We start from the raw sequence: 20,114 nt of genomic DNA, 5'->3' as shown, positions 1-20,114 counted from the left end.
TCAAGCCTCTGCCTCACGGGCTCCCAGTGGATGGGGACTAGCTTTTGACTCCTATGACCTAATTTGCCATGTAAAATTTCTCTCTCCCCTCCTCATTAGTTTTGGCTCTCCTGGAGATCAGTTTTGATGAAGAGAAAGTCCTGCAGAAATGCCAGCTTCAGGGGAGAGCCTGGTCAGAAAGAGCATAGAGGATCACAGCTACCATGTAATTCATTGTTCTCTGTAAGGGCACAGAACATCCTGATGCTGTTAGAATATCCAAACATGTGTTCTCATGAACTGAAACCATCAGTCTCTACAGGCCAGTTGGACCACAACTGTACTGTGTTTTTGTTGTTAAGTGTTTTACTGTTGTTCTTTTGTTTGTGGAGACAGGTTCTTACCATGCAGCCATGCTGGCCTCAAACTCATGATCCTTCTGCCTCAGCTTTCCAAGTACTGGGGTCATAGTACATCCTCACAATGCACAGAGATTTTAACAGCAGAATCTGATCTCAAGGGATAGAGACCTTTAGATATTTTTGTAGCTGAAACAAATGGAGAACCAGAGATCATGAGGTCCAGAGAACGAGCAGTTTCCAGATCTGACTCTGATTGACACCAACTGCAATTGTTCTTCCTCCATCTCTTGTATCTCTTCAGGGTCTGTGTCACCTCCATAGCTCTTTGGACAAAACAGGAAGAACATCAAAGCATAAGAATTCTACATTAAACAAAATGCTTTGGGAGAAGCATGAAGGAGGGGAATGAGCACTGGCTTAGGATGCAAAAATATGGGATGTTCACAGACCTCAGCTCAGCCTCAGCGTCTACAAAATGGAATGGTTTAATGGGATCCACCCTCTGGTCTCAAGCAACCCAGCACTGTTCCAGGACTGGGCATGACCACCAAGGCCACTACTGTTGCCTCCACCTTTTTGGAAAATCACCTCCAGGTCAGACTTTGTTTTCAAGGACAGGGCTGGGATGATTTTGTCAGAACCAGTCTGAGTCAGATACACAGCCTGCCTAGGGGTCTAACACACACACACACACACACACACACACACACACACACACACACACACACACACACTCTCTCTCTCTCTCTCTCTCTCTCTCTCTCTCTCTCTCTCCATCAGTCTCTCCTATTCTTACTCCTCTTCCTCCTTCTTCAACATCCTACTTTAGAACTGTGTGCTGGTCAGTTATTTGTCAATTCGACACACATGAGGGTTATCTCTGAGAACTAATGATTGATGTGGGAGGAACCAGCTCAGTGTGGTGGTGCCACCTGGGAACACGGTCTTGTGTTGTGTAAGAAAGCAGCTGAGCAAGCCACAGGGAGCAAACCAGTAAGCAATAGTCTTCTCTGCCCTCTGTTTCAGTTTCTGCCTTCTGATTCCTGTCTGTGAGTTATAAAATAGAACAAACCCTCTTGTTTTTGGTTATGGTGTTTATCACAGCTATTGAAAGGGAGCTATGACAAATGATTTCAAGGAATCTTGCAAGGGTGGTGTAGAGTCGTCACGTACCTCACGCCCGGATTCTTCCATTCACAATGTCTTCTACTATTACCAGGAAGTATTTGTTCAACTAATAATTCAAGAAGGACACATTTTATACTAAACCACTAACTTAGTTTAATTCCTTTGTTTTAACCTCTTTTATCGTGACTTCATTTGGGACACCATATTAGCACTTAGTAGTCATGCTATCTTAGGCTTTTCCAGGCTGTGACAGTTCCTCTAACTTTTCTTGGTTTGACAATGGAAGTTTTGGGAAGCACTTGTCATGTACTGGTTCTTCAGTCCACGATGATACAGTTTTTCTCACAGTTGGACAGACCCGCTTAGGGGTGAAGAAGTCTAAAGACGAGAACCATCCTCCTCACATTGCTGGGGTGCACATCACCAATGCCCCAACGCCAGTAAGAGCAGCCTTCTCCATGGGGAATTACATTTTCCTCTGATTCTGCGTGTACTTTGGAAAGGTAGTCCTGGGTACAAAAGATTGGGTTTTATCCAACCTCTTTGATGGAGCACATTCAGTTTTATAAAACACAACTGTGCAAGCAACGCCTGCTGGAAAACAGGTTTCAGCTTTGGACCTGACTGCCCCAAAATAAGCTGTGTCAAGGAATTGGTTTCCCATATCCAGCCTTTGAAAGGGACATTTCCTCACAGTGCCATCACGCCAAGCTTCTCTATGAATCTGTGTTCAGCAGTGACCAGGCTCAGCAGAGCTGATTCTGACTCCTGTGCAGAGAAGACTTGTTTATTGACCACAACATTGACTCCCACCTTTACAAATCCAGTGCAGCTAAATATCACATACAAAGAGCTCTTAGAAATCAATAAGGAAAGGTATGGTTCACCTTTTCAAATGAGCACAGGACACGAAAAAGAAGGTCACATAATAAATGTGAAGTGTATATTATAGCCACATGCATACATAAATGCTGAGTCTAGAGTGGTTAGTGCTAAGAGATTACAGGGTACTCTCACTTCCTGCTTTACACACTTCTAGAAAACTTTACAACTATTTTTTTGGGGGGAAGCAATTACATTTTCTTACAAGAAAATTATAAGCATTCAAATAGGTGTAAAATAAGATAGGTGTGAGTTCTTCTGGTCTGACACGCCCACTCTCTTTGACTCTCACTTTAACTGTTTCATGCAGGGAAGTAGAAGCCCAGGCTTATGGAATGGTTGCCATTTGGGAAACCAGATGGGATCACTTATTTGTATCTCTTAATTAAAAATTTGGCATTTGAGGTTGCCCTGCCTTGTGTGTTTACGTGAGAAAATACAGGTATCATTTTTCTCTGTTGGGTTTATGAGATTTGGCAATTTACCTGACAACATGGGAAATTCATTGTTTGACAGATAATTTCAGCTCTACCTGGGAAAAACTAGTCATGTGTGTAATGTCTGAGGAGTGTTAGTATTACTTGGCACACTATCATTTTGGTTATTAAATAAATATGTTTAGACAACATCTGAATGTGGGAATTATTAAAGCATAGGCCATTTTGACAGGAGGTCATTTAAACAAATCTGTCAACTATGTGTAAGCTGTACGAGAACAATTCAGTTGGCTGTGGTAGCAATGCCTACCATCTTTACACTCAGGAGCCTGAGGCAGGGGGAGAAGGAGCTGGAGGTCTAGACAAGAGAATCTGTTCTGACAATAACAATAGCAAGACAAGAAGAGAGACTCAAGAATTGCTGGACCCAGAGGCTGGGAACGTTGCTCAGTGGGTAAAGCACTTTCCAAGCCAGCAAGAGAACCTGAGTTTGATTCCCCAGAAATCATGTAAACTAAACTGGGTGGCATGGTGCACACTGCCATCCCAGCACTGGTGAGGTAGAGGTAGGCAATAGATGCCTAGGCTTCCAGGCAGCCTTGTCCATCAACCTGCCCCATGCTTTAGTGAAACCTTGTTTCAGAAGCAAGGCAGACAGCTCCTCAGATACAACAGACACTTCTGGTACATACATGTGAGCACACACATATGCACAGTGAACACACGCACACACACACACACACACACACACACACACACACACACACACACACACACCATGATTGGCTAAGTCCAAAAGAAATTTCTGTTCCAGAAGTGATTATTCTCAAATGAAATCACTTATATTTTAGGGCTTGTAAATGACAAGAAAACAAACTTATTTAAATACAACATTTTGCTGGTGAGCATTAAACACATGACAGAGCATGATGTTGACATGTTGAGATGCTGCAGGAGACAGTGACAGAGCCATTACCTAGGGATGGGCAGCTCCTCCAGGGATGCTCCTCAGAGAAGGAGCTTGGGGAGCAAGAGAAACAGATGGCCACTTACTTAAGACATGATTCTGTATGTGGAACAGTTGCTCATGGGTGTGCTATGCTCCTGTCTGATGAAGGCAGTGGAGCAGTCGCAGACCTAACCTATGAGGATGGTTTGCTTTGACAGCACTATTCAGGCCTGTGGATAATTCTAGATGTGCACACGACCGAGTAGCTGAAGAAAATGCATCCTCGTCATAAAGAACCTCCTCTGTCACCAAGTTTTACTTCACTGTCAGATGGGACATTAGCATGACTTCACAAATAGTGAGAAGGCCAAGCAAGTACATTATTGAGGCTTGAGGGAAGCATGTGACTTAAGCCACCTTGGATATGAGGCATATGAGGCACTTATGAGCATTCTTTCAGTGAATCCTATCTGGGAAATGGTTTGGAGCCTTTCGTTTTTAGACACAATACAAATTCCAGTTGAAATGTTTAACTATTTTTTTGGATGATGTGTTTCAACAAAAGATTGATTTTTATTAATGTGAAACCTTCAAATGTCATTGAAATATTTTCTTGGATATCTACATAGCAACATTGTATAGTTTGGTCACAATTAGTCTCTTTGCTATACAGGGCTGTCAGATTAAAAAACAGACATAGGTGTGTGTGTGTGTGTGTGTGTGTGTGTGTTATGTGTGTTTGTGTGTGTGTTTGTGTGTGTGTTTGTGAATGTGTGGTGTGTGTGGTATGTGTGTTTAGGAATGTGTAGTGTGTGTTTGTGGGTGTATGGTATATGTGTTTGTGTGTTTGTGAGAGTGTATATGTGTTTATCTGTGGTATGTGTGTGTGTTTGTGAATGTGTAGTGTGTATGTTTGTGTGTTTGTGAGTGTATGGTATGTGAGTGTTGGTGTGTGTTGGTGTGTGTGGTATGTGTGTTTGTGAATGTGTAGTAGGTTGTGTTTGTGGATATATGGTGTGTGTTTGTGTGTTTTTGAGTGTGTATGTGTGTGGTGTGTGTGTGTGGCAAGTGTGTGTATGTGTGGTATGAGTATGGTATGTGTGTTTGTATGTATGTGTCGTATATAATATGGTAGAGACTAAATGAAAAATAAATTCTATAAAGGGTCGTAAGTAGACTTCTATAATTGCTCAAGTTCAGACTCACTACAAGAACACATCTAAGAAGCCAGAGGTGGGGTTAGGGGTGTGTGGACACTTAGAAACTCAGCACTTGGAAGGTGAAGGCAGAAGCATCAAGGGTTCAAGGTCACACTTAACTTGGTTCAAGGCTGCATGAGATCCCATCTCAAACACACACTCACACAAAGGCCCAGTCTAAGAGGTGTCTCAATTGGCTTTAGCAGTCAGGTAGCCATTCTGAAGTATCATCCTTGAAGAAAAATTTCTTGTAAACAATGTTCATCTGATTTCATTCCCTAATTTCTTGTACCAAATTTGACCAGAAAATGGTTTTAATAGGCTAAGCTAGGGAGATCAGGTCCTAGGTGCACTTTGATGTATTTTCAGTCTATTTTGAGTTTACTGAGATGTAAATGAATTGTAAATTAAGCAACAACTTTAGCTCAAATGTGTGTCTGAAACTTCTGTTTTATCTCACCACCAAAATCTCTCATATACTCTAAAACCTACTAGTAGATGAACACCAGTATTTGGACATAATCTATAAAATAAGAAATTGTATATGACTCTACTTAATATTAATTTTTCTTCAGCTTGAATAACTTTCAAACCTGAAATTAAGTTGGCAACTGTCCCTTTGGATATTTATCCACAGGAAGTGAAAACGTATGTCTATCAGATGCCACACAGTGATGTGTTTATCAGCTATTTGCTTCATTTCCCACATGATCTTAGGGAGGTCTACCCAGGCAATGGCATACCACTCCTCTCTAAAAACTATCAAGCCAAGGAAAGACATAAAGGAGGAAAAAAATATATATGTATGTATATTGTGTGTGTGTATGTGAGTGTGTGAAAGAAACCAGAAGCCAAAGTCAATTTAAAAAGATGCCATACTGTATGATTCCAACTGTATGACAATACAGGAAAGGCAAAACTATAGAAATAATAAAGAAGTCAGTGGCCACCAGAGATATGAAGGCTTAAGATGAACCCAGAAGTTCTTAGAGCAGTAAAAGCTAGTCTTTTATGATACTCCAGTGGTATCCTTCCTCTTATGTGCAACCATGCAATTCTACAGTCTTCTTTGCAAGCCCATGCAATGCACAATTCCCAACAAGAAGCCCTGATGCAAAATCTTTCCTTTGAGTGATAAAGATGTGTTAAAGGGGGTCTGCTCATGGACTATAAGATGGGCACTATGCTGGTGTGAGATGTTTCTAAGGAGGAGGTCATGAAATGAGTGTGGGCAGGGGAGGTATGGGAAACGCTTCTCTTATGACTGTGAACCTAAAACTTCTCTAAAATAAATAAAATCTGGGGATATAGCCTAGTGGATGTAGCACTTGTCTTACATGGATATTCTGATCTGATCCCTCTCCAGCATCATATAAATCAGGAGTGATGGGGGGTAGTGGGTGCCTGTGGAGGCAAGGGAGTCAGAAAGTCAAGATCATCCTTGGATACATAGCAAGTTCAGGACTCTCTCTCTCTCTCTCTCTCTCTCTCTCTCTCTCTCTCTCTGTGCATGTGTGTGTGTGTGTGTGTGTGTGTGTGTGTGTGTGTGCGTGTGTGATATCTTATACTTACACTGGTGCTACTGTACTCCATAAGTATATTACAATGTTATGTCTGCAAAGGAAGCTCCATCACTTCCTTCCTTTTGTATAGGCTCATGCTTTGTCCCAAGATTGTGCACCTTCCCCCCGTCCCCGTTAAATAAAGCTGGCCTGTGATTTTTCTCTGAATGTCAGGGATGAGCTGTAAGCCCTGCTACAGGAGGTTTGCTGGGTTGCCCTTGGCTCTCTGAAGGAAACCACCTGGTGAGAAATCTGCCCTTGTCTTCTGTCTCTCCAAAGTTGCATTCCTTAACACTTTGGGAACCCCACCCTGACATTTTGGGCTTCCTTAGTCTTTCCCTGCCATTTGTCTGACCTCTGTGCCAGCTGAAATCGCATAATGTCTCCTTCTCTTCTCTATTCTCCTCCTCAAGCAGCAGCTCAGGTCTGACAGCTATCCTGTGGTTTTTCTTATAGACTCTAATAAAATTGTTTTTGTGATTCCATTTAAAAAATAACTTATTAAGAACAACAGAAGAAGACCCTGATTTCCCCTTTACTGTTACCAACTCTGAAGCTCTGGGTCAATTATGACTAGGGTAGATTGTCTTACAAATTGGTAGCCCTCAGCTAACCTAGGAGTTATATCTTCTGCAGCCTCCTCTACTATCTTTGGCTTGACCATGTGGCTTGCTTTGGCCAATGGGATATAAGTATTAATACAAATCATATGGGAGGCCACACCATTCTATCTGCAGTTACAGATACAGCCTCAGGGAGAGCAAGACTATTGACATGTCCCGGCAAAAGTGGTAGTTAGTGATACGAACACAGAGACTTCACAATGGACTCTACACACTCTATATATGAGGTTCCCATTGCTGCAATAAAACACCATGACCAAAATCAACTAGGGGATGAAGGTTTTATTTCAGCTACAGCTTGTAGTCCATCATCCAGAGAGTCAGGGCAGGAGCTCAGGCAGGAACTGAAGCGGACGCCATGGAGGAGCGCTCCTTACCAGCTGTTCTTTATGGGTTACTCTTCCTGCTTTCTTATAGCACCCAGGACTACCAGCCCAGGGGTGATACTGAACAGGAGAATTGGACCCTCCCACATCAATCATCAATCAAGAAAATGTAGCATAAGCTTGACTACATATATGATGGGGGCATTTTCTCAATTGAGGTTTCTTCTTCTAAAAACGCTGGAACTTATGCTGTTGACATAAAAATGTCCAGCACAGTTGGTGAGCCAAAGAATTAAAATCCAAACACCCTGACCCTCCAAGATGTCAGCTGACCACCAGCTTTCGATTTCCAAGGCTCTGTTCTTTCACAGGACTTGTCAGCAAAGCAGACTTTGCCACGTGCATTCAAATAAGCCAATCAGACTCATCTGAGTTTGATGCCTAATTTACATATGGGACCACAATGGCACATTCCCAAGATGTAAAAACCGTTTCAGCGTGCTAAATAGGTAACTTGAATAGGTAACTCACCTTCACGTCTCCCCTCTGGCTACAGGGAGATGTTTCTTCTCAGTAAAATCTGCTTGCTTCCCTTTGTGTATTGTCCTTGCTTGGCAATCTCTCATGACAGCCTTCTAAGTTTCTGAGTAGAAACTTCCTTGGTTTAAAAGCACATGGAGAGACTTTGTCTGCATATAAACGTTTACAGAGCTGGGTTCCTGGCATCTATGCCATATTCAGGGTCTATTTCAAGGTGAGGGCCACTCAATTTGACCAGAAGCTTGGGGTACAAACAGGTTCCTCCCAAGTCCTTGAGTAGCTGCCAGAACCAGGGTACCATCCTCATCAAAGCCTGTCTGACTGACATCAGGCCTCGGCCACAACTATGAAGCCCTGGAAAGGAAACATGGAAGAAGGACTTAAGTAACTGCAATGAAGCTCCAGCCCTCGAAAATCAATGTGTTTCTTAAGAATAAACTAGTCCACAGCTAAAAACTCATCACAGGGAAAGTCAGGTGTTAACAATGCCAGGATAAATTAAACAGCAGGTAGTCGTGGAAGAAAACTGGGGAGGCTGAACTCAGGTGAACATAGCTTTGGCAGCTTTGGAACCCAGAGGAGAGGGCATTGGAGGTGAGGTTACCCCAGAGAAGGCTATGGCAGCCCTAGTGATGACGGTGCAGAGGGGGACTATGGGTGGAGGGTAGTCTGAATAGACAGACCAAGACGCATTGACCAGAGACTACTGTACCTCTTAGAGTCACCTGTTTAAAACATAGGTAGATTCTCATTGAATAAGTATGTATCGGGCATAGAGAGGAGTGTCTTTTCCATAGAGTATTTGAGGGTGAAAAGTTCTGCTGGAAAGCCTAGGAGGTAAGAATAGATTTCAAGAACTAATCAAGGAATGGAATCATAGGCCATGCCTGAGATACTTCAGCAAGAGTCCTTAGGTGGTATAAGGATCCTGGACCAATTTAAACCTAGAAGTGGCATCTTTCACTCCAATGGATCCTGAGGACCACCCAGCTCCTGGGAGATGGTGGAAGTTGTGGAAACTTCCTTCACTGACCTGGGTCAGGACCAGCGTCTGTACTCCTCCAAACAGGTCCTTGGCTGAACAGTGACTTTCCTTGTCTCCCTTCCCTTCCCCCTCCCCCCTCCTAGAATTTGATCAGAAACCCTCACAACAAATCCTGTTGAACAGGGAAATCCTCCCTTAGCACCCACAGAGACTGAAGACTCACTGTGTTCCTCCAAAGGCAACCACCACCAGCTCACAGGGTTGTGTGTCTTGCATAGTCTGTGGACCTAGCAAAGCGTCAGGCTACAGGCCAAGGCCATTTACAGTTGCAAGAGTCAAGGAGGGCTGAAACAAGTGCTCCTAACCTTGGCAGACCCCCCACCATCCCCTCTGTTATTCTGGGAGCAGTGAGCTTTGGTTGAAGCACAATCTGGTGAGTGATAAGGCTCTCTGGCCCTGGGCCAAAGGAGGGCCTCTCAGACCTGGGCCCCAATTAAACAAGGGCAGGCTGTCCTGTGGATTGGGGGGGATCCAGAGCCCTTGAACTTTAGGGGCAGGAACTACAGTCCAAGGTGGGACACCTGGGAAACCTTCTCAGAGAAGTTGTTCTAGGAGATCTAAAGAACAGAGAAGCAACATTATAAGCTTAAAGCACTTCCAACAGCACCTGGCCAAACTCAGCTCAATTGGAAACATTCATTTGCATTAGAATAGTCATGAATATTCAAAAGCCAGCAGCTTTCAGATCCATTGTCTATGCCTGCACTTTCATCTCCCCCTGAAAAGCAGATCATGGGTTTTCAAGAAAGGTGGGCTGGACTAGTCTTTGCACTGCCTGGCAGCAAAGGTGATCATTTTGTTTCTAAATATTAAAAAAGAAAGAGGCTCAGTCAGTGTGAAATCTTTTCTTTTTGTGCTAGTCAGGCTGAGGATCTCCTCTCCAACCTGACCTAGAGATGTCATGCTACATCTGCTGAGCAGAGCTCTGGCTTACAACTTCTGCCTGCTTCTCTGTCATTTGGATTTCAGAAGTCCTTAGACACTAACTACTGAGGAGACCCCTGGCCAGCAGATGACAGGAAAAAGAACCACAGATAACAAAGGAGACAAACCTCTGGCTTCTTCCTCACCTTCCTGAAAGACAAAGGTCTTGTGGGTTTTGACACCCACCAGAAGGGATCCTCTTCTGGCTGACTGGTCCCTGCTGTTCAGATATGTTCAAAATCCATTCTGGCTACATTTACCACAGCTGTGGGCCAATCAGCTCTCTTCTTCTTTGTCTAAGTTGACCAAAGCAAAATCATTGAAAGGAAATTTGCTCTATACCACCAAACCCATTGGACTTCACTCTCTGCTCGTTGGGACACTTTTCTCTCAATGTACAATGTACAATGTGCTTTGTTCTCTGTCTCTGATCTCTCTCTCTCTCTCTCTCTCTCTCTCTCTCTCTCTGTGTGTGTGTGTGTGTGTGTGTGTGTTTCTTTATGTGTAATAAAGTCTGTTGCTGCCTGCTGTGTCTGAGGTTTCTCTTGCATTTTAGTTCTTTAATTGGCAGAGAAAATGTACCAGATAAAGACCCCTAAACAGTAATCCTATTGTGGACATGACTGTGCTCCATGAACTGTATACAACATAGGGTTTAGGGAACCCTGCCACAGTTCTAGGACCCTAGGTAAGCATCCTTTGGCCAAGTCATTGGCCGTCACATCAGTACCTTCACATCCAACAACTATATTAATATTCTGCACTCCCACTTGTCAAAGAGACTTGTGTACATCCCTCTTCCTCTCTTAAATGAAAGGTCCTTGACTTCCTGTAGGGAAAAATCAGAGCTGTGGCCAAATCCGGGGCTGCATACCAAAGTCTTCATCACTAGAAAGCAATAAAATCTTTTGATTCTCAGAAGATGATCTTAGGCTGTCTTTTTGTAATAAGAACAAACACCATCTCTGTAAATTCACAAAAGGAGGCTCACCGGTCTGCCACTGACTGAGGTGACTGACTCTAGCTTCTTTTACTGAAGTTCACTTTCTCCAACATTTCTTCCTTATGCTCCAAACTGGTCCACCTGTCTACAACGGTGGCAATTCAGCAGTGAAGTCATGGTTATGTCCTTAGTTTGAAAAAAAAAAAAAGTAACTTTATGGCAAGTCTCTTACCTATTCATTCTGGGAGTTACTTCTGTCTTCACTTGCAAGATAAAAGATGAACACCCTCCCACCTACTCTGGGTACTGGGTAATCTCCCTGTTTACTCTGAGGTATCTTCAGAGTTGTCCTAGAATCCTAACAAAAGATCCTTGAATGTGGGCTCTGGGCAAGGGCTTTAGAGGTCTCCTACCCTAGAGAATCCATCCACCCAAGAGACAGGGCTATTTAAACAAATGTTTATATTAACAAGGAATTTGAAAACAAAGCAGAACATACTTTGCTACAGGTGCTGCAAGTGGAATTAAAGGGAAAAATCCAAGATGAGGCAAGCATGGGACTGACACCTTGCCCCATGGGAAGACAGAAGATAACCTGTGGTGGCTAAAGTTATTTCTAGGTTTGAATTATTGTACTTAAGAGATCAATAAAACACAAATGCCTCCAACCTAAAAGCCCCACTTGCCCAAGGACAGAGAACTGTGGCAATGCTGGGGGTTACTGTTGGTGTGAAGCCATATGTTTCACTAGTACAAACAAGCTCGCCTGCCCCAACTGCCCGTGATGCGTTTGATTACCCATAGGCAGGAAGTATGTTAGGATGCATGGCTGACCCTGATTGGACAGAGACAGGAAGTCAATAGTCTTGTTTTGCCTTTAGCCTATGACTAAAGTAGTTTAGGACATACTCTGGGTATCCTCGGTCTAGACCTGACCAGTGGCCATCGTCCTGGCTGATATTTAATAAGCCTTGTTTCAGATTTGGCTTAGAAATTGCAGTAGTGGTCTTGTTCTCACCTGGCAGAACTAACAGTTTCTGGAGTTCCAGTGAGATCAGACCACCCACTCAAATTGTAAAGCTGAAACTTTACTCTGGGACTCTAGGGTTAGAGGGCCAGGTAATGAGCCTTTTAGACATGTAAAAATAGCTTAGCCAGGATCCCCACCACACCCAAGGCTGCCCCAGATAACCAGCACTCAGTTATGTTACTTGCTCAAGATTACCAGATGCAGCCCTAGAAGCCCATGATGCCCACTGCATAGTATATCTGCAGAGACCACGGGCAATGCTCTGGAGAGGTGCCAGCTTCATCTGCTCAGTGGCTGAAGACTGTCCCCCGGATCTCGACCCTAGAAGCAGAGACTTTTGTTAGAGACTGGACCTTGGGGAGATAGGCTTAGGACTGTAGTTAAGCATTTAGAGTGTGAACCGCATGTGATGACCTTTGGCATAATAAAATATAACCTGTTATACTAACTGTTTTTATCTAGGTTCTTCCCTGTGGCAGGCCACCTCTGGAGGTGCACACCATGAGACATTTGAGGCTCTGTGGCATGCTTTTGGTTCTGCGCACTATATTCAGAATGAATTGTTGTTCAGAGAAAACCACTAAGCATCTACAGAGGCTGGCCCTGGTAGGTCATGGTAACTTTCCGTGATATCTAGTCTGTTGGAATCCTGATCTGGGATGTAGAGCAGTTCAATAGAACCCAATACTGTCCTGTCTGACTAGTTCTGGTTGTTTGGAAAATTTTGTCTGCCTGTTCTGTGTGTGCAGACGGGTCTGTGTTTTCTGGTGTGTCCATAAGTTTTGTTGCAAACCTGAGAGCTGAGATGGAAACAGGTTAGGCTCAGCTGGATATATGAATGATGGTGGCCACCAAGTGTTTTGTTTCAGACTGGTCTCCTTTGAATGTGCGAGGTTTCGGTGTTCTGTGTTTATTGATTGTGTTTCTATTATCTCAGCCACTGCCAGCCACTACTGCTAACCATGGAAGCTTACCACGGGACTTTGACCACCAGGGTTCAGAATTTATCTCTGGTCTTTCTAGTCACTTTACTTAATTTAGCAGGGATTCAAATACCTTCTGGGTATGGATAATATCAAATTTGTCTTATGCTGATTTACTTTATTGAAAAGTTGCATCTGAAGCTGGGTCATGGGTCTCCCTTCTCTTGACCCAACCATGCTTATTTAAAAGCCTTCTCTCTGACCTATGTTGGGTGAGCGACCTGACTCTGTGACAGGGAAAAGAGAGCAAAACAAAAACAAAATAGCTAAAAAATATATTCTATTTGTTTTATTTAGCTGTCTAAACTTCAGCTAAGATCTAAACATTACCTCAAGATTTGTAAGACTGCTGTGTGAACTTTCTGTCCCTTAAATTTTGTAAGTTTATGGTTAAACTCTGTAAAATCATTAACAAAAAATATTAACTTCAAACTTGTAACATGGCGGGGTAGGGTGGGGTGGTGTTGATTGTTAAAAATCTATACATCGGTAATCCTAAAGGAACCATGTGGTGTGACACCCTCTTCAGAGGCAAGCAACATGTGCCTTGGTCCCATCTTAGCTGCTCCCCTCCATGGGGATGGAGGCATCCACATGGGTTGGAGAAGATGGATGTCACATGACTTCACCACCATCTTGATTAAAAATGGTATAAACCAACCAAGGAAGCAATAATGGGTCTCCAAGACATTTTGGATGTTAATTGTTCAGAATACAAAGCCATACAAACTAGGTTTATGAAGGAAAGGATTTCAAAACAATACTTATTTAATAAGGTCCTGAAGCTACAGCTCCATGCACTTATATACAAGAATGGACCTTGTGCTGGTGCCTAACATGTAATGTAAAGCCAGGTGGTTCTGGCTTTAAAGGCATGAAGAGGTCATGGTGGGAAACTGAGGCTTGGAACTGTGTGGCAAGGCTGGAGTTCCTATACAACCCAGGAGAGGCTACTGGTGAAAATGCAGCCCAGTTGCAGTGGAGAACCCCAGTAGTTTTGATGATGCCAGTGCCATATGATAGCCACCAGGAACAACAGCCAAAATGAGACAGAGCTGTGTGGGGCCTAATGACAGGCTGTGTGTGTGTGTGTGTGTGTGTGTGTGTGCATGAGACCTGAGCTCACTGGGGAAGCACGGAGGATCTCAGATATTGAACATTTGTAGGGAGCCATTCTGAGCTATACAGTCACAAAGGATGTGGGGAGCGGGTGTGGCAGCAGTACCAAGATGGTGCCCGGGACTGCAGCTAATTCTCATGACTAGCACCTGACTTCCTCACACACCTGAAACTAGCCACGTCCATTGTGAGAGCTGCGCAGGCATACCATAATGCAAGATCAGGCCATGTGACGTGGACCTATGAACTGAGACTACGCAGTCTGGACTGAGGAGGTGGAGTTGAGGGAGTATATAAGGAAGTGTGCTTGGGGGCTGAGGGGGAGAGGGAAGAAAAGAGAGATTCCTGTTTGCATGTTGTAAGGTTCCTGAATAAACTGCTTTGAGAAGAACGTCATGGTGTCGCTCCTTTCCTGCTGGTCGAGGTTGGTCACAACAAGTGGTGGCCCATACGGAGAACATTTGTTCAGAACTCATCGCAGTCAGGGTGGCTAGCCGGTAAGTTCCCAGGTAAGTGGGACGAGAGTTAAGTTCTCGGATTGAGACAATAAGGTTCCCAGCTTTGGGACGAGGGTTAAGTTCCCGGTTTTGGGACAAGTCGCACAGTTTCTGCCGCCGCAGCCATTGCTGTGGCCATATCCCTTACCTCTGTAGTACAGACTGCGGCAGCTGTAAGTAATTTATCCGCAGCTGTAAGTAATCTATCCGCAGGTGTTGCAGAAGCTTTAGATATTCAGGGTAATATTAATAGTCAGTTGAAAACGGGAATTTTGCTGCTGTATCAAAGGGTCGATTTGCTCCGGGAACAAGCGGATATTATGATGGGTGTGACTCTGAGTTTTATGGTTATATTTTTACTCTGGGAGAGAGTACAAGATACAAGGTTTTCTGGTTTCAGACTAAGGAACACAGTATTTTGGGAGAAAGATTTTGTCTTTGTGTTTTTAAAAGGTGTGATTAGGGTCTGGAAACCTCACAGAGTCATACTGATCAGATTTGATAGAGGTAGACCGCCTGAAAAATTTATTCAGGAGAATCAAACAAAAAGATATCTCGACTCGAAACTTTTGTCTTGAGAATTGTACAGAATTGCCTACTTGGATTCCTGGTCTCAAGGACTTTCAGCTGGGACCAGTCAGGACACATCAACTACAGCATTTTTTTTTTCATTTTTCCTACCCCCTACCCCCAAGGACATCTCAACGCCCATGCACAGCTTGATGGAGTTAATGTAATTGGGTTGTGAGTGGAAATATTCAGGACTGTGTGTCACTTCCATACCATTTGTTAATGTCAGTTGTGCTGCTCAGATATCCCGTAATATATGTCAGTATCTTACAGGAATTTGGTCTCAACACTTTGATGAACTAGTCCAGGAATTGAGACAATCCATCATCCATATCAACTCCACTCGAGTGGATGGTCACCGTGGAAGTGGTGGGAAAGGGGAAATCCTACCTCTCTGCTGGCTCCTATTGGAATCTGGGTCCCTTCGGTGGGACACCATCTAGTTTTTCCCCTCTATGTCTATTGTCTGTCCTTGGTGCACCAAGCTGTCCATGTCTGTCAGTTTATGTCTGTGGTTTTTGTTTCTCATTGCTTAAATGTTTTATGTTTCATGTTCAAAAGAGAAAATGGTAAAAACTTTATCTGCTGGTCGTTCACACCTTGATTTGATTTTAACTCGTTTCAAAAAAGGAACAAATGAATAAAAAGCAGTTTCAATCGGCCCTTGGAGCCTTGCACCTGTAGCAAGGAGCCTAGGTCAGCTGGAGAAGCTACCCGGGGATGAGTGTCTGCATGAGCTGATTATTAGATTTAGCAGGTGACAAGGTGCTTCTCTTACAATCACAGCTAGAAAAGTCATAATGGTGTTTGGTGTAAATATTGAAGATATGTGTAGCCACTTCAATTTTGTTTCTGACTGGTTCTAAATGTATAATTATTTTCTGCATGCCTTGATTATGGACTATTGGCTTTTATGTTATTGGATATGGTAAAAAAAAAGTAAATTGGTAACAAAGTTGACATAAAACTGGTAATTTGGATGGAGTTATTCTAGACAACATGTGGCATGAGCCAATCTAGGGAAACAGGTCTAAATTGGGATAATATTTTTATGGAACTCTTATCCTAGAAACCAGGCTTCTAAAAGATTTTAAGGCAATGTCTCTTTGTTGAGGAATTGGAGACCGCACCATCATGCGTTCATACGTAAGAATTGACAGTCGAACCTTGTATAGACTCGGTGTCTTGGAGACTGGATTTTGGAGACTAGATTGTTTGCTGGAGGTTGAGTTTTGCTTTCCAAAGTTGTTTGTCCTGAAGTTATCTGTATTTTGATGCTAATTCCACTGCCTCAAGGACAGCTGCCTAGTCACGTACTCAGAACTCTGGTTCCTAACAGCTGAAGCTTCCAGACTCACAGGTGAACAAGACGAGATGCCCACCACATACTGAGAAAGGCTCAACTTCCCCAATGTCCTAAAGTAAAGCCATCTGGCCCCTACCCTTTCATCCCTGGGCTTTTTGGAGGAATGGTAAGATGACCCAAGGTAGCCATCTCAATGACGGGCAACTTCCTCTAGCCCCTGACCAACCTAAGACATGGGGCCTTGAGGATGACAAGGTGACCCTACGATGGGTAAGGCTGGGGTTGAGAGGTCGATCCTAAGACAGAGATGGCTACACCTCTTTCGGTCATTTGCTCCTCTGCCCAGTTTCTCCCCGGAAATCTTAATGGTCTTCTATAAAAGAAAAAAAAGGGGGAGATGTAGGGAGCCATTCTGAGCTATACAGTCACAAAGGATGTGGGGAGCGGGTGTGGCGGCAGTACCAAGATGGTGCCCGGGACTGCAGCTAATTCTCATGACTAGCACCTGACTTCCTCACACACCTGAAACTAGCCACGTCCATTGTGAGAGCTGCGCAGGTGCACCATGATGCAAGATCAGGCCATGTGACATGGACCTATGAACTGAGACTATGCAGTCTGGACTGAGGAGGTGGAGTTAAGGGAGGATATAAAGAAGTGTGCTTGGGGGCTGAGGGGGAGAGGGAAGAAAAGTGAGATTCCTGTTTGCATGTTGTAAGGTTCCTGAATAAACTGCTTTGAGAAGAACGTCATGGTGTCGCTCCTTTCCTGCTGGTCGGGGTTGGTCGCAACAAACATTGAGGTGTTTGCACTGTTGGAGTTTGGTTTAACCTTATCCCTAATGTGATTGTGCCCCATTTTTCTATCTTGATGTAAAAAAGGGGCAACCCTAGTTTTGATAATGAAGGAGCCCACAGTTGAGAGATTTTAAACTTCTTTAACAGGAAATTTTGGAATTTTTAGAAAATTTAAATTAAAAAATGGATTTTTTTTAAAGGAACAGCTTTTAAGATATTTAAATTTATAAGGATGTGGTACATTTTCAGTTATTATGACATATTAATATGTAATCTTAACTAAGTAACTAACTAACTAAATAAATAAGTAAATGGCTAAGGAGTTAGGGCCACAGCCATGAGCACAAAATACTAAACACCAGAAACTGGGAAATTCCTGTGTTATGGTGCAGCAAAACAGTGGCCTAATCAGTCTGTCCAAAGTCCGTAGAGTGGTAGAATGTCTTTCCCAAAGAGTGGTGGAGTGTCTCTCCTGACCCAAGGCGTATGTAGGTGAAAAAATACTGACTTAGGAATGCATGTCTAACCTCTCTATCTTGATAACTCTATTAAACTTTAGTTATTTTGATAAAGTTAGTCGTATGAGAAACTGTGATATTCTGTAATGTTGTACTGTAAAAAGGCCACGAAAATAGAGTTGCCTTTCTCCCCATGAACTTTATTTATGACTTAAAGTTTTATTTTGATACTAAAAGAGCTTCAATTCAGAAATTGTTATTTTTTAAGGCTCAAACTTAGCAGGGATAAAGCTGTAAAATTCTAATCTTATAAGAGTTACTAACTTGTGTAAACTGTTTAAGAGGATTAAGACATGCAAATTAACAGTCAACCACCTCATAAAGGATTAAATTCTCTAATGTGTTCAGATCTATGCTTGTGTCATGGTAAGTTCAAATGTAACTTACAATGAAAAGCCTTTTCTCAGCCCACTGTATATACTTTCAAGGTTAACCCAAAAGCTAGTAACTAAAAATGAGTTTTGTTTGGCTCAGATATCCTTAACAAATTATGGTCCTCAAACTCATCAGAGATTCCTGAATACAGACGGCATTTAAAACATTTAATGAACACAGTTTCCCATGGTAGACAGAAATGCCAGCTCCCAGTGGTGACTCTAAGGTCATTAAAGAAGCATATGGGGCAGATGAGGATGCTGGGATTGTGGCTACTGGACAAAACTTTTCCATGTCTCACCTGCAGCAGGACCCTGTACAAACTGTGGACAGGGACGCTGGAGAGTTGGCTGCCCCACTTTGTCTAGACAAGGCAGTCAGTCCTCCAGGTTCCTCCTCCACAATAGTCTCTCAGATCTTCTGGGCCTGCTGGCCTAAGAGTGACAGTACACTGGGACCTCTGCCCAACTACAGCCACAGGAGCTATCTAGGCAGTGGACTAGGACTGTCATTTTCCTTGATATCTGACCCATTTGGGTTGTATATCCTTCTATGATTTCTCCTTCGCAGATCTCTGATGGCTTTGATGACCAGGGCTGTCTGTAGCTGTGGAAGTTTCACAGAGGCAAGCAACCAGCTCTTTCCCCAAAATCACAGCTACTTTCTTAGTTCATTTCATATACAAAAACCAGGCCTTGTTTTTTTCTAGAGCTACTAGATCTCTTGTTCAGAACAGGTAGACAGGTGCTTCATGCATGCTAAAGACAAACAGGTTTCAGATGTAACTTTTTACTATTCCTTTATTTAAAGAAATAATAAATTATTGTCAGACTGTCTCAACCTGCCAGCCTCAACCCACCAGATTCCAATAATGACACAGAGACTTACTATTATTTTTTAAGGTTAGGCCTTATAGTTTAGGTTCATCCCAACTAGCTCATATAACTTAATTAACCCATTTATTCTAATCTACATTCTGCCACGGGGCCTGATATCTCACCTTCAGTCCTGGCACCCGTTTGTTCCTCTGTGTCTGGATGGTGAATACCACACACACACACACACACACACACACAGAGAGAGAGAGAGAGAGAGAGAGACATACACACACAGAAACACACAGAAACACACACACACACACACACACACACACACACACACACACACACACACACTATTCTGTCCCAGAGTTTCTCTCTCTGCTCAGATGTTCCCCTTTCCTCTCCTGCCCTGCCGTAGGCTGTCAGCTCTTTATTAAAGCAAACACTGAGACAAGTGAAATGATACCAATGTCCAGACAGTACTCAGCACTGCTGGCACAGAAATCAACATTTGAACAACACAAAGAAACCTTTACACAATGCACAAGAAGATTATCCCCACAGTAAAGGACTGCTCTCAGCAATCAACCGCTGTGTCTTACGGAAAATGGTTAAAGAGGGAAAAAAAAGGTTTACAGTTTATGTAATGTTTGAGAGTCAAAGAAAGTAATTTCTGGAGATACGAAAGCTTAAGTAAGTTTAAAGGTATGAAGAGGAAATGATTTAAGGCATATGAAAAGTGAGAAATGTTAGGATTTCTTTCTCCTTCTATGTGCCTGGAATGCTGGGGGATGTTGGTCATGTAAGATAACAGGCCACATGTTCTTGCTTCTGTAAGCAAGCTTAGTTGCCCCAATTGCACAGGATGTGCTTGATCACACATAGGCAGAAGGTACATCATGATGTATGCTTGCCCCTGATTGGACAAAGACAGAAATTACATGGCCTTGTGGGTTTTGACTCTAGAAGCCTCTGAATAAAGTAGTTCTGGCATACTCTGGGAATCCTGGATTTGGACCTGACCATTGTGCATTGTCCTAGATAGTATTTAAGGATTAAATGTGGCTTGAAATTTGTGGTTATGGTCTTATGCTGGCCTGGTGCAATTAACAAAACATGTTCCTCAAGGGAGAAGTCCCCAGGAAGGCAGCCCTCATGTTATACAATGCACAAGAGCAACCTGCTTATTATCTTTCTTT

At 43.1% G+C, this 20,114-nt stretch overlaps 1 long non-coding RNA gene across 1 annotated transcript in view; it reads right to left on the bottom strand.

The window, feature by feature from the left end:
* Positions 1 to 334: 334 nt before the first annotated feature.
* Positions 335 to 20,114, bottom strand: part of LOC102554555 (uncharacterized) — a 47,004-nt gene continuing 27,224 nt past the window's right edge. The window contains exons 4-9 of the long non-coding RNA XR_015629307.1: positions 12,125 to 12,250; positions 10,948 to 11,085; positions 10,687 to 10,844; positions 10,103 to 10,252; positions 7,979 to 8,341; positions 335 to 664 (exon numbers count right to left, since the gene is read on the bottom strand). This is a non-coding gene — a long non-coding RNA (uncharacterized LOC102554555). The remainder of the gene's footprint in view (positions 665 to 7,978; positions 8,342 to 10,102; positions 10,253 to 10,686; positions 10,845 to 10,947; positions 11,086 to 12,124; positions 12,251 to 20,114) is intronic.

Source organism: Rattus norvegicus, chromosome 9, assembly GCF_021556685.1.
Source record: "Rattus norvegicus strain SHRSP/BbbUtx chromosome 9, alternate assembly SHRSP_T2T, whole genome shotgun sequence".
Classification (NCBI taxonomy): Eukaryota; Metazoa; Chordata; class Mammalia; order Rodentia; family Muridae; genus Rattus; species Rattus norvegicus.
The sequence above is the reverse complement of the archived record's forward strand: the minus strand, read 5'-3'. Positions and strand labels throughout refer to the sequence as shown.